We start from the raw sequence: 9,934 nt of genomic DNA, 5'->3' as shown, positions 1-9,934 counted from the left end.
CTTGTACAGTTTTTCTATAAAACAAGATTTTTGTTAAAGAAACTGTTTGCTGTTGAGAATACCTTCTCCAGAACGTCTTTTCTTTAGTGACTGATAAGAAGTTGTTGTTCATATATCTTGTCATTTAAAAAATTCATCAAGTGCTGTTAACTGAGATGGGATTGGAACACCTGTACTTTCATCCAGTGGTGTAAGAAACCTCTCAAACCCCATAATTTGTTCTAATACTGCTTTCTTCTTAACCTTCACTGATGTTGCCTCTGAAATTTTATCAAGTACTGAACTATTACATGACTCTAAACTTCACTGATGAAATTTGTAAAGATTTTTCTTCTTGTCCTCAATGGTTGATTTTTAAATCCCATGCTAATCCTGATTTTTTCATGCTGTGAGTAGCCAACACCTAAAGGTGCAAAATACGCTTGAACTGAGGTTTATTGTTAGTGAATGGAAATTCCTATTTCAAACAGTTGCCTTGGTAGTTGTTTTGGCCAAGTTCTTGTCGAATGTGATTAAATTGTCATTGGTACTTCGATGCAGTATGACTGACAAAGGGCTCTTACGAAGAGAAGTGTCAACTCTGCAGCTTTTTTGTTTGTCCTCAGTTATTGCCTTCAGTCTACAAGTTAGTTTGGTTTTTTTTCCAGGTATCTTGGAGTGTCTTGGTCATTCTGTGGGGGCTTGTTTATTTGTAGCTCAGTAATACAATCTATAGATACACTTACTGGGCACATGTAAATTGCAAGATGTCACAGTACACTGAAGAAGGATGAATGAGCAAGGGTGCTACTGTCATAGAATCATGGAATTGCTTTGGATGGAAGAGACCTTTAAGATCATTGAGTCCAGCCTTTGTCCCAGCTCTGTCAACCATTAGACCATTTCCCCATGTGCAACATCCAACTGTCTCTTAAACACCTCCAGGGATGGTGACTCCAGCACCTCCCTGGGCAGCCTGTTCCAATGCCTCACAACCCTTTCAGTAAAGAAATTTCTCCTCATATCCAGCCTGAACCTCCCCTGGCACAACTTGAGGCCGCTTCCTCTTGTTCTATTGCTTGTTACTAGGGTCTACAGACAGACCCCCACCTTGCTACAACTTCCTTTCAGGTAGTTGTAGAGAGTGATAAAGTCTCCCCCGAGCCTTCTTTTCTCCAGGCTAAACAGCCCCAGATCCCTCAGCTGTTCTCATAGGAGACGTGCTCCAAATCCTTTACTAGCTTGGCAGCCCTCCTCTGGATCCTCTCCAGCACCTCAATGTCCTTCTTCTCAAATACTGGACACAGTATTTGAGATGCAGCCTCACCAAAGCGGAATACAGGGGAATGATCACCTCCCTCCTCCCGCTGACAACCCTGTTCCCGATACAGGCCAGGATGCCATTGTCCTTCTTGGCCATATGGGTGCAAAGCTCCCCTCTGGATCATTAAACACCAACTCTTCTCCAAGAAGTTGCCTTGTGTACTGGCTACGTGGTACGTGACCATCTGACATACAAACCAAGTAAGAGTGCTAGTGTTGAGACATATTGACTGTTAGTTAAGTTTGCTTTCTTGCTTGCTTTTTAGGCAAACAATTTCTAATATTTTCTTCCTGCTCCCCTGTGAGTTGCCTTGCACAGCCCTGGGATGTTCACCCCCTGCCTTGGGAGACCACTGCTCCAGAGCATGTTTTATTTTAATGTAAGAATGCAATAAGAGGTAAGATAGTGCCTCACTGCCTCTGGGTGTGCTTCTTTAGGACAGCTTCTGGTCTTCATTTGTGTGGAACTGTGATGAGAGAAAGTAAGTTCCAATTGTTACAGTGAGATGCATTTTTCTTTTTTCATGAGAAATCAAACATAGTCTCACTCTGACAAAAGCAGGGGAAGGAGAAGACAGACTAAAAGTCTGGAAAGCTAAGATTAGGATACTTGTTTCTTATTCCTCTCTGCAGAGATTTTATGCTGCCTTGTACATGTGTTTATCAGAAAAATATGATGCTACTGTGCTTTGATTATAATATGCTGGGAGACTATAATATAACCTTGATCTAGGATTTAGATTGTTTAAACAAGTGTTTTAACCAATCTGTTATATATACTGGAATCAGAACATCTTTTATCAAGAATTAAATTTAATAACTTATCTAACAAATCTGCCCAGACTTTCCTGTTGATGTGGTCCAAACCCCTTCACTTACAGAATCTCCCAAGCTTAATTGGCTATGCTTGGACACTTCCTAGTATATCTGAAAATGTTTGGGAAACAGGATGAGAAGACAAGCAGGATAGCTTATTTTTGGTGGGATTGAGGAAAACAAGTATAATTTTATGTTCTCTATTTGCATACTATCTCATATGTTGTCAGAGCTTGATGGTGGGGAGATTGATCTAAGAGTACAAGTAAAGGCTTGAATCTCAGGTATTAAACCATTAAAAAAATCTCGATTATTTCTCTGGAACACATTGCAGAAAAGAAGATACTATTTGTCTTCTCTCATTGCTTCAAAAGAAGAGGTCTTGCTCTGTTCACTAAAAGAATACCTTACAATAAGAGGATGGAGGAGGTTGAGCAAGGTTCAGGTTAACACTGACAGGCCTAGCATTTCTAGTCCCTAGCCCTTGAAGCTTGTGTTGGTATAAAGGTGCCTTTTTCTTATGCTTAACATCAACACCTTAAAGCAAGAGTGGTAAAATAGCTCATCAATTTGAAAGTCAGTACTTGATCAGTTGCTAAATCCCAGAAATACATAGAGCTGGGTAATACAAGTGTCATCAGCTGAGTGAGGTGCCAACAATGTTAAGGTCAGAATTTTTTTATAAGCATTGATTTTGTTGACAGGAAGCAAAGGCTACTTCTGATTACGTACCCAAATCAGACTTTGCGCTCATGGATTTCAGAAAGTTGCTTCTGTGTGAAGTGTCACGGAGTTGCTGCTTTATGTATCTCTTAATGCTTGTGTATCAATATAAACAGAAATGGGCTGTAAAGAAAACTGCTGCTAGCTCTCTGCCATGTGAATGAAGCAAAAATATGCTCAGAAAGACAATACTTAGTGGCAGTGCCACAAAAACTGACAGTCAACAATGGGCAAGCAACGTCAGCCTTGTCAAATGACTCTTCTGCACATGTGGAAACTTTGCTGTGGTTGTATTGTTTTGTCCAGAAAATCTGTCTTAGGGGCACATTTTGTCCTGTAGGCTACTGTTTTTCTTTCCTTTTTTTATTCCTCTCAGTTTTGATAAATGAGTATTTTTAAGCATATTTTTACGTTTTGCAGGAAAATACTGCAGTCTTCTGAAAGTGATGAGTTCTCTTTTGTTAGAGACACTTAGTCATGTATGGAGGTGTCTGCCATATGGTATGCAGATACCACTTTTGACAGCTTGATGCCTTTTGTCAGGGCAGTGATTCAAACATCCCTGTGAAAAACAGTGAAGGGAAAACCATGACAAAATTGTCCTAGTAACAAACCAAAACATTAAGTTCTGATGAAAAAAAAGAAGCAGGTAGGCCTAAGCATCCTTCTTGTTGCTTAGAGCTCCAAAGCAGGGGTTTTTTGCTGTCTTACTTCTTTATGCCTGCATAAGGACTGAAATTCATTTTTTAGTCATTGGCTGCACATGTAAGTAGCTAAAATGTCAAATTTCTGTAGACTCGCCTAGCTATCGCTCCAGCCCACATATCTTGCACTCACTGAAGTCTTAATTCAATGTAACTAGTGGTCCCAGAAATTTTTAAAGGTGCATTGAAATGCTAGTAGAACTCTTTGAATACAGTATTAAAAGAAGTGTTTCAAAGGGGTGAAATTTATACTTGTGTTAACCCTGAGAGAGAGATAAAACTGAAAATCAGACTAAGGAGCATAAATATTCATTAGTCTATGTCACCTGATGCCAGTTGTGTCCTGCAGATCTATGTTAGGCGTATATTTTTTTCTCTGGGAGAGGCTGCAGGCCTCTGTGAAGTCCTTAGAGAAAAAGAACCCATTTGCAGAGCTACTAATTTGTAATCTCAACTGAATGGTTATGGATTTAATGTGCTTGGACAACAGGTTTCCATTTTAACTTAAGATGCAAGCTTTCCCTGTAAATGAGTTACCTTTCATTTTTCAAACATTTGGGCAAATATCTTGGGAAATATAGAGCACTGAAAACTCCTAGTGATTATGGAACCAAGTAAATAAAAATAAATGCAGGCTGGTGATTTTTAAATTTATTATTATTTTTTAAATATAAATCACATGAAACAGAAGATTTGGCAAGATCAAAGAAAGGTCCAACTTTCAATGTTTCAGAATAATTCTGAAAATATTTATCAGTCTATGAAATACATCAGTAGCAGCAGCACAGCTGCCCTTCTGAAGGTGAAAGAAAAAAATGTGATAAAGGTCAGACTGTCAGGCAGCATATTATAAGCAAAACACTTTCCTAGGGTAGAGCCTCACCAAGAGTGGGCTGGTGCCACCTTGACATTACAGCATCTGTCAAAACGAAAAACAACTCATGACTCTAGGCAATAACTGACAGTAGTAAAAACAACCCATTTACCCTGTTTCTCCCATCTCTCAGGGAGGGGGATGGGAAACATCATGCTGTAATGTAGCAACAATATTAAAAATTTCTGCACAGGTGCCTCAAGCAGCTGGTTGAGGTCTTGGTCTTTTATTTTGTTAGGAAATACACAAACGTAGAAGCTTATCTCTAAGTTTGTGGAAGCAGCCCAGGGCAAATATCTTTGAATTTATTTGCTTTTATTCAGTGTTTGATGTAGTTACATTTGGAAGAGAGACTGCAGAAATGAGACAGGAGAAACTCCATGTGTACCTTTCAAGTTAAATTTATTAAATTTTCTTTTTAAATAGAAATGTTTAATTTTACTTAATTGTAAAGACTCCAAACTCAACCTGAGATTATCAGTTTGTGATGTTGTATTTCTGACACAATTCTTAGAAGCCCTGACCCACCTAAGGTGTAGGGTAACAGCAGTAGAAGGGCATTTGCGATAGCGTGGGGATACTGAGGAAAGACTTCTCTTCACTTCCTTAACCAAGTTTTCAAACCCAGTAAATATCACATGAAGTGGACAAGCTTTATCGGGAAGGTGATACATGATGATAAATACTGGTTGTAAGAAGATTTTGGTAAAATAATTTACTTAAATAGTGCTCTACATGTAGTAAGAACTAGCTGTGAAATGAGATACTCTTGACATCCTATTAATCAATGGCTTCAGCCAAGATTATATGTGAAATATATCCACATTTTTAAAAATCAATTCTATGAACCAAAAGGTTATAGGAAAACCTGCACATCAAGCTTGATCTCCGAAAAACTTGGCCATCAAAGCAGAGAATTTAGTCCCATGTGACAGGACCATTTTCTCATCGTATGCTGGATGCCACATGATTTTCCAGTATTCATTTGCCCTTCGGAAAAATATCCTTTAACTTTAGATACTTTGTCTTTTAAAACTGGGAGTGTTGGGCTGCTGCAGTCTCAGGTGTCCATTTTGCAGCTGATTCCAGTAGGATCCACATATTTTCACTCCAATGCTATAAAAATGCCTTTTGTTTATTTTTCATGCTCCAGTGTTTTTTTCCCCCCTGAGACTGATAATTCTTTTCTAATCATGTGACTTTCAAGAAGATTTCTAGTAGTTGGTACATTATGGTGTTTAGTAACAAATACACATGCTGGAATTGGAGTGTTCAGCTGCTTGTTGTCAGAGGAACACTAGTTTAATGCTCTCTTGTGTCCTTTTCATCTTGCATAAAAAAGATCTAAAAGTCTAACGAAAACATGATGTAGCAGTGCTATTTAAAGCATTGTACGTACTGGTCACTTCAGCCTTGACTACACTGTTTACTAGACAAGGTTCAGATGATTAATCCTGTTGACAACAGGGAATGCAAGTGCCAAACTGCTCGTTGCAGCTGTCTAGAAAGTCTAGTAGTCTTAGTAGTAAAAATATCAGGAAATCTCAACTTTTACTATCACCATGTTGGCCTTCACATCATACTCTCAGGAGTGCTTTAAGATGTAGGTGTCTCTGTAAAAAGATTGTACCACTACTCCCAAGCAGAATTACTCATAGGAGAAAATCTTAGCTGAGGAAGTAGTACACCTATTTGAGTTAGAAAGTGCCTTAAGGCACTGAGCTTCAAATACTTGAGCAAAATATCACCATACTTCTTGGATGGCAGTCTGAGACCTTCTTGTCAGATCTTTCAGAGAAAATACAGTGCCTGGACTATGGCAAAAAGCCATTGAACTATCTAAAAAAAAAAAAAAATCTGACATCACCCTTCAACTCAAAGGACCACAAAGAGCTTTACCAACTGTGTGCAGACTTTGTTTCTAATTTTACAAAAGACCTCTCCCAGTAAAGGACAGACCTAGGGAGTGAAAAGTCCTTGTTTTGTTCATCTCTTTAAAAGTGCCAGTTGTGAAATCTGAGGTCAGTTTCATTAATGCATTCTGTGGATGTACTGAAAATCCTCAGCTGCTCATGCACAGTGCAGTATAGTCTCTGTTGTTAATATGTTGTAAAATTTTAGTAAGCTTGAATAGCTGTCTTCTGTTTATGTACAAATTAGTCCAGATCTCACTAAACTGATTCCTTTTTCTTTCCCTACAATAACCATACTCTAACAGTAGGAATATATTTGCTGAAGCAGATGACAGAAAGTAGAACATGTTCCTGTTTTATGGTGATAATGTGATGAATATGGATAATGTGAAAATGTGGTGAATAGCAGGATACCTTCTGCAAGAGTGAGCTGTTGTGTTAAATGGGCTTGTGGCTGAAAGCAGTCAGACTCAGGAGTAGTTGCACCTCTGTGGGGTTAGATGGCTTAAATTACTGAAAAGCAAATGGAAACAAATTAAGATCATCTAAAGAACACATAGAAATTTGTATCAAAAACGCTGACTGATATGACTGAAGTGTGAACAGGAGGATGTGTTAAAGCCTTAGAAGCAGCCAAACAAGAGTACGGTGTTAATGGCTGCAGAATGCTGTACATAGTTTCATTCATATGACTTGATAACCAGAAATAAAAAAAATGAAATGTGAACTCTGTCAGGTTGAGAGATCTGGAGCCGTAGAATACCCATATATGAAAACAAAAGAATCACATTTCAGGCATTTTGCTCAAGGTTTACATGACAACTTACAGAGGTGAAAGATCCCAAGCAGTGTCCTCAACAAAGGATTATAAACACCATGTCCCACAGTGAACATATCATAGTCAACCAAGACGAAATTGGGAAGTGTGAGAGCTGAGTAGACAGTGTCATTTGCTCTCCATGCCATGCCCAAGCAATCCTGGCCAAACTGCTTAGTCGCCTGCCTCTGTGCTTGTCGGTGTGCAACTACATGCACAGTGTATCTGTGATCACTTTGTTAAATGAAATCACCTTCCTCTTCTGTAACATCTTGAATTGAATTTTGCTATACTAACTTGCCACAAATATAAGAGTGAATTAAAAGCCCTGCCAAGACTGACAGCATTTTAGTAGAGTGGATGGTGGCTGGAGAGTGCTTTGCTCTGTGTCTGCAAAAGCAAGTGGTGCCACCAAGCAGGAAGGCTGTCAGGGCATAATTTCTGTGGTGGCAGTACTAATTCTGAAACAGTTTGGTTTTAGTGTCTTTCCATTATCTCAGGCAGATGAGCTAACTGTGCATCTGCATTACAGAAAATTTAGACATGCTGCTCTGTGTGCAGAAGTGAAACCTATATCAAGGAAAGCTCCAAGTATACAAAAAAAAAAAAAAAAAAAGAGAAACCAAGCGTGTGTGTGTGCTGGTGCCACTTATTGTTGGAAGGATCCTATACTTGACTGGGTATTGGATTGTGTGGGACAGAGAGTGAAAAGTACAAGTCAAGATCAATGAGCTTTTGGCACTCCAGAGTTTTTAGACTGTAAAGAGCGAAGACTGTGGAGAGGATTATATAAAATGCAGTGAAAACTGGCCAGTGCTGGTACAGCGTAGTGTGATCCAAGAGATGACAAATGTGCTAGTCCTTGTAGAGTCACTGACAGCAATATAACAGTGTGACTGTCAGCCTGCAGGTGTTCCTCCACAAGCTGTTTGTAGCTGCACAATCGAGTAACTACAGACTTAGAAAACTATTGCCAGCATCTTCTAGCAAGCAAACATAAACACCCTGTATTTGAAACTGGGGGAAGAAAACGTGAGGCATACATGAAGATCACAGCAAGACTGAGGTCACCATCTCTAGTGGACAAGCTGGAGCCCAAGAGAGCATCCTTTAACTGGAGGAGAGTGTATGTTGGGCACTGATTCAAGCACCTGAACACATAACTTAAAAAATAATCATTTCCTGGCAGCTAGATACTTTTGCAAATATTTAAGGAGAATCTGAGAACTTGAAGGAGACGAGCTTCATTGTGCACTGTGATGCTTCGCAAAACCTAAGTCATTCCTGCAAGCTTCTGGGCATGGCAATGGTCCGTCTAGAATTACTTGCACTGCTTGACAGCAAGATTACTTGTGTCTTGGGAGGTTTACTGATGCACTTCACAGTACATGAAACTGCTGAGGCTAGTTAAAAAATCTGCTGACAAATGTTTATGTATGTTTGAAGATCTGGATTCTTTTAGTGGTGACTAACAATGCAACAGGAGCATGAGATTGTGGTGTTAACCGTTTCTGTTAAGAGATCATTTGGCACAACAGAAGGGGATCAGTAGTTGGTGGCTTGTCCAGGACTTCTGTCTCAGTTTACAGTGGTAGTTCAGGGAATTTACTCTGAATTTCATCTAGCTTGGTCCTCCAGGGCCGAAAGACTCCATCACAGTTGTGATCTGGGAAAGCTAAAGGCAAAAGTTTTAAGGGCTAACTGGATGTTCTTGTGACAGAAAGACTTAGTACAAGGCCCAAGGAATCTGTTCAGTGTATGTGAAAACTACGGAGAAAAAGATACTGTTGAGACAATTAGGAAATGTGCTTCAAAACTGCTCTGGACAAAGTCACTAGTGCAGATGCAGCCTGTTGAATCATTCTTGCTGGTTGTCATGGTTTAGCAAGGAGCTGCTTTTGCTTGGTAATAGGGGGAGGAGGTTGCAGTGAAGACCCAGTGAAGAGTTCTCGGACTCAGCTCTTGAGTTCAGACCCACCTCTGGCCCAGCTAGGACAATCTCTGTGATCAGTATTTAAGGACGGGAATTGGAAGTGCTTGGGAGGAAGTGTAGGAGTGGTACAAGATGGAGGTGACCAGGCAGACCCCACAGTCAGAGAAGGAGGAAGGAAGGAGGAGCACCAGATCAGAGACCCTTCTGCAACCCATGATGAGAACGCAGCTGTGCCCCTGCAGCCCATGAAGGGCAATAGCAGGACTGAGAGCCACCTGCAGCTCCTCTGAGTGTGCCCGGAATGGACAGACACTGTGTGAGGGGGTGGCCATGGCACAGGCTGTGCTGCAGAGCCTGCAGGCCTCAGAGCAGACCCACACGAGAGGTGGAGAGAAGCTGTAGCTTTCGAGATGAATGCATGTCGGGGGGGGCCTGTGCAGGGCTGCTGGGTGTGTGATGTACCCCATGGAGGAGCATGGAGGACTGGTGCGGAGCCTGCCTGCCCTGAGGAAAGGTAAATGGCAGAAACCATGGAGAACAGACTGACTGAAACCCCCATTCTCTGCCAGCCTGAGCCATTCAGCAGGGGAGGAGATAAGGACACTGGGTTCAAGGCTCTGAGCCTGGGAATAGGGGAGGGGTGGGGAGAAGGTGGTATTAAAGGGCTGGTTGTGCTCTTCATCGTTGTACCGCACTGTGTTGTTTTGTGTCAGTTATGTTTTGGGGTTTTATGGTTATGTTTTAGTTGGTGTTGGATTAAATTAGTTTCTGTTTTTCTCTGCCTGGCCTGTTTTATCCTGGACCATAAGCAGCAATTGAGCTCTCCCTGCCCTTTGGCAATTCTCAGGTCTT

The sequence above is a fragment of the Colius striatus genome, chromosome Z (assembly GCF_028858725.1).
Source record: "Colius striatus isolate bColStr4 chromosome Z, bColStr4.1.hap1, whole genome shotgun sequence".
Lineage (NCBI taxonomy): Eukaryota > Metazoa > Chordata > Aves > Coliiformes > Coliidae > Colius > Colius striatus.
The sequence above is the reverse complement of the archived record's forward strand: the minus strand, read 5'-3'. Positions refer to the sequence as shown.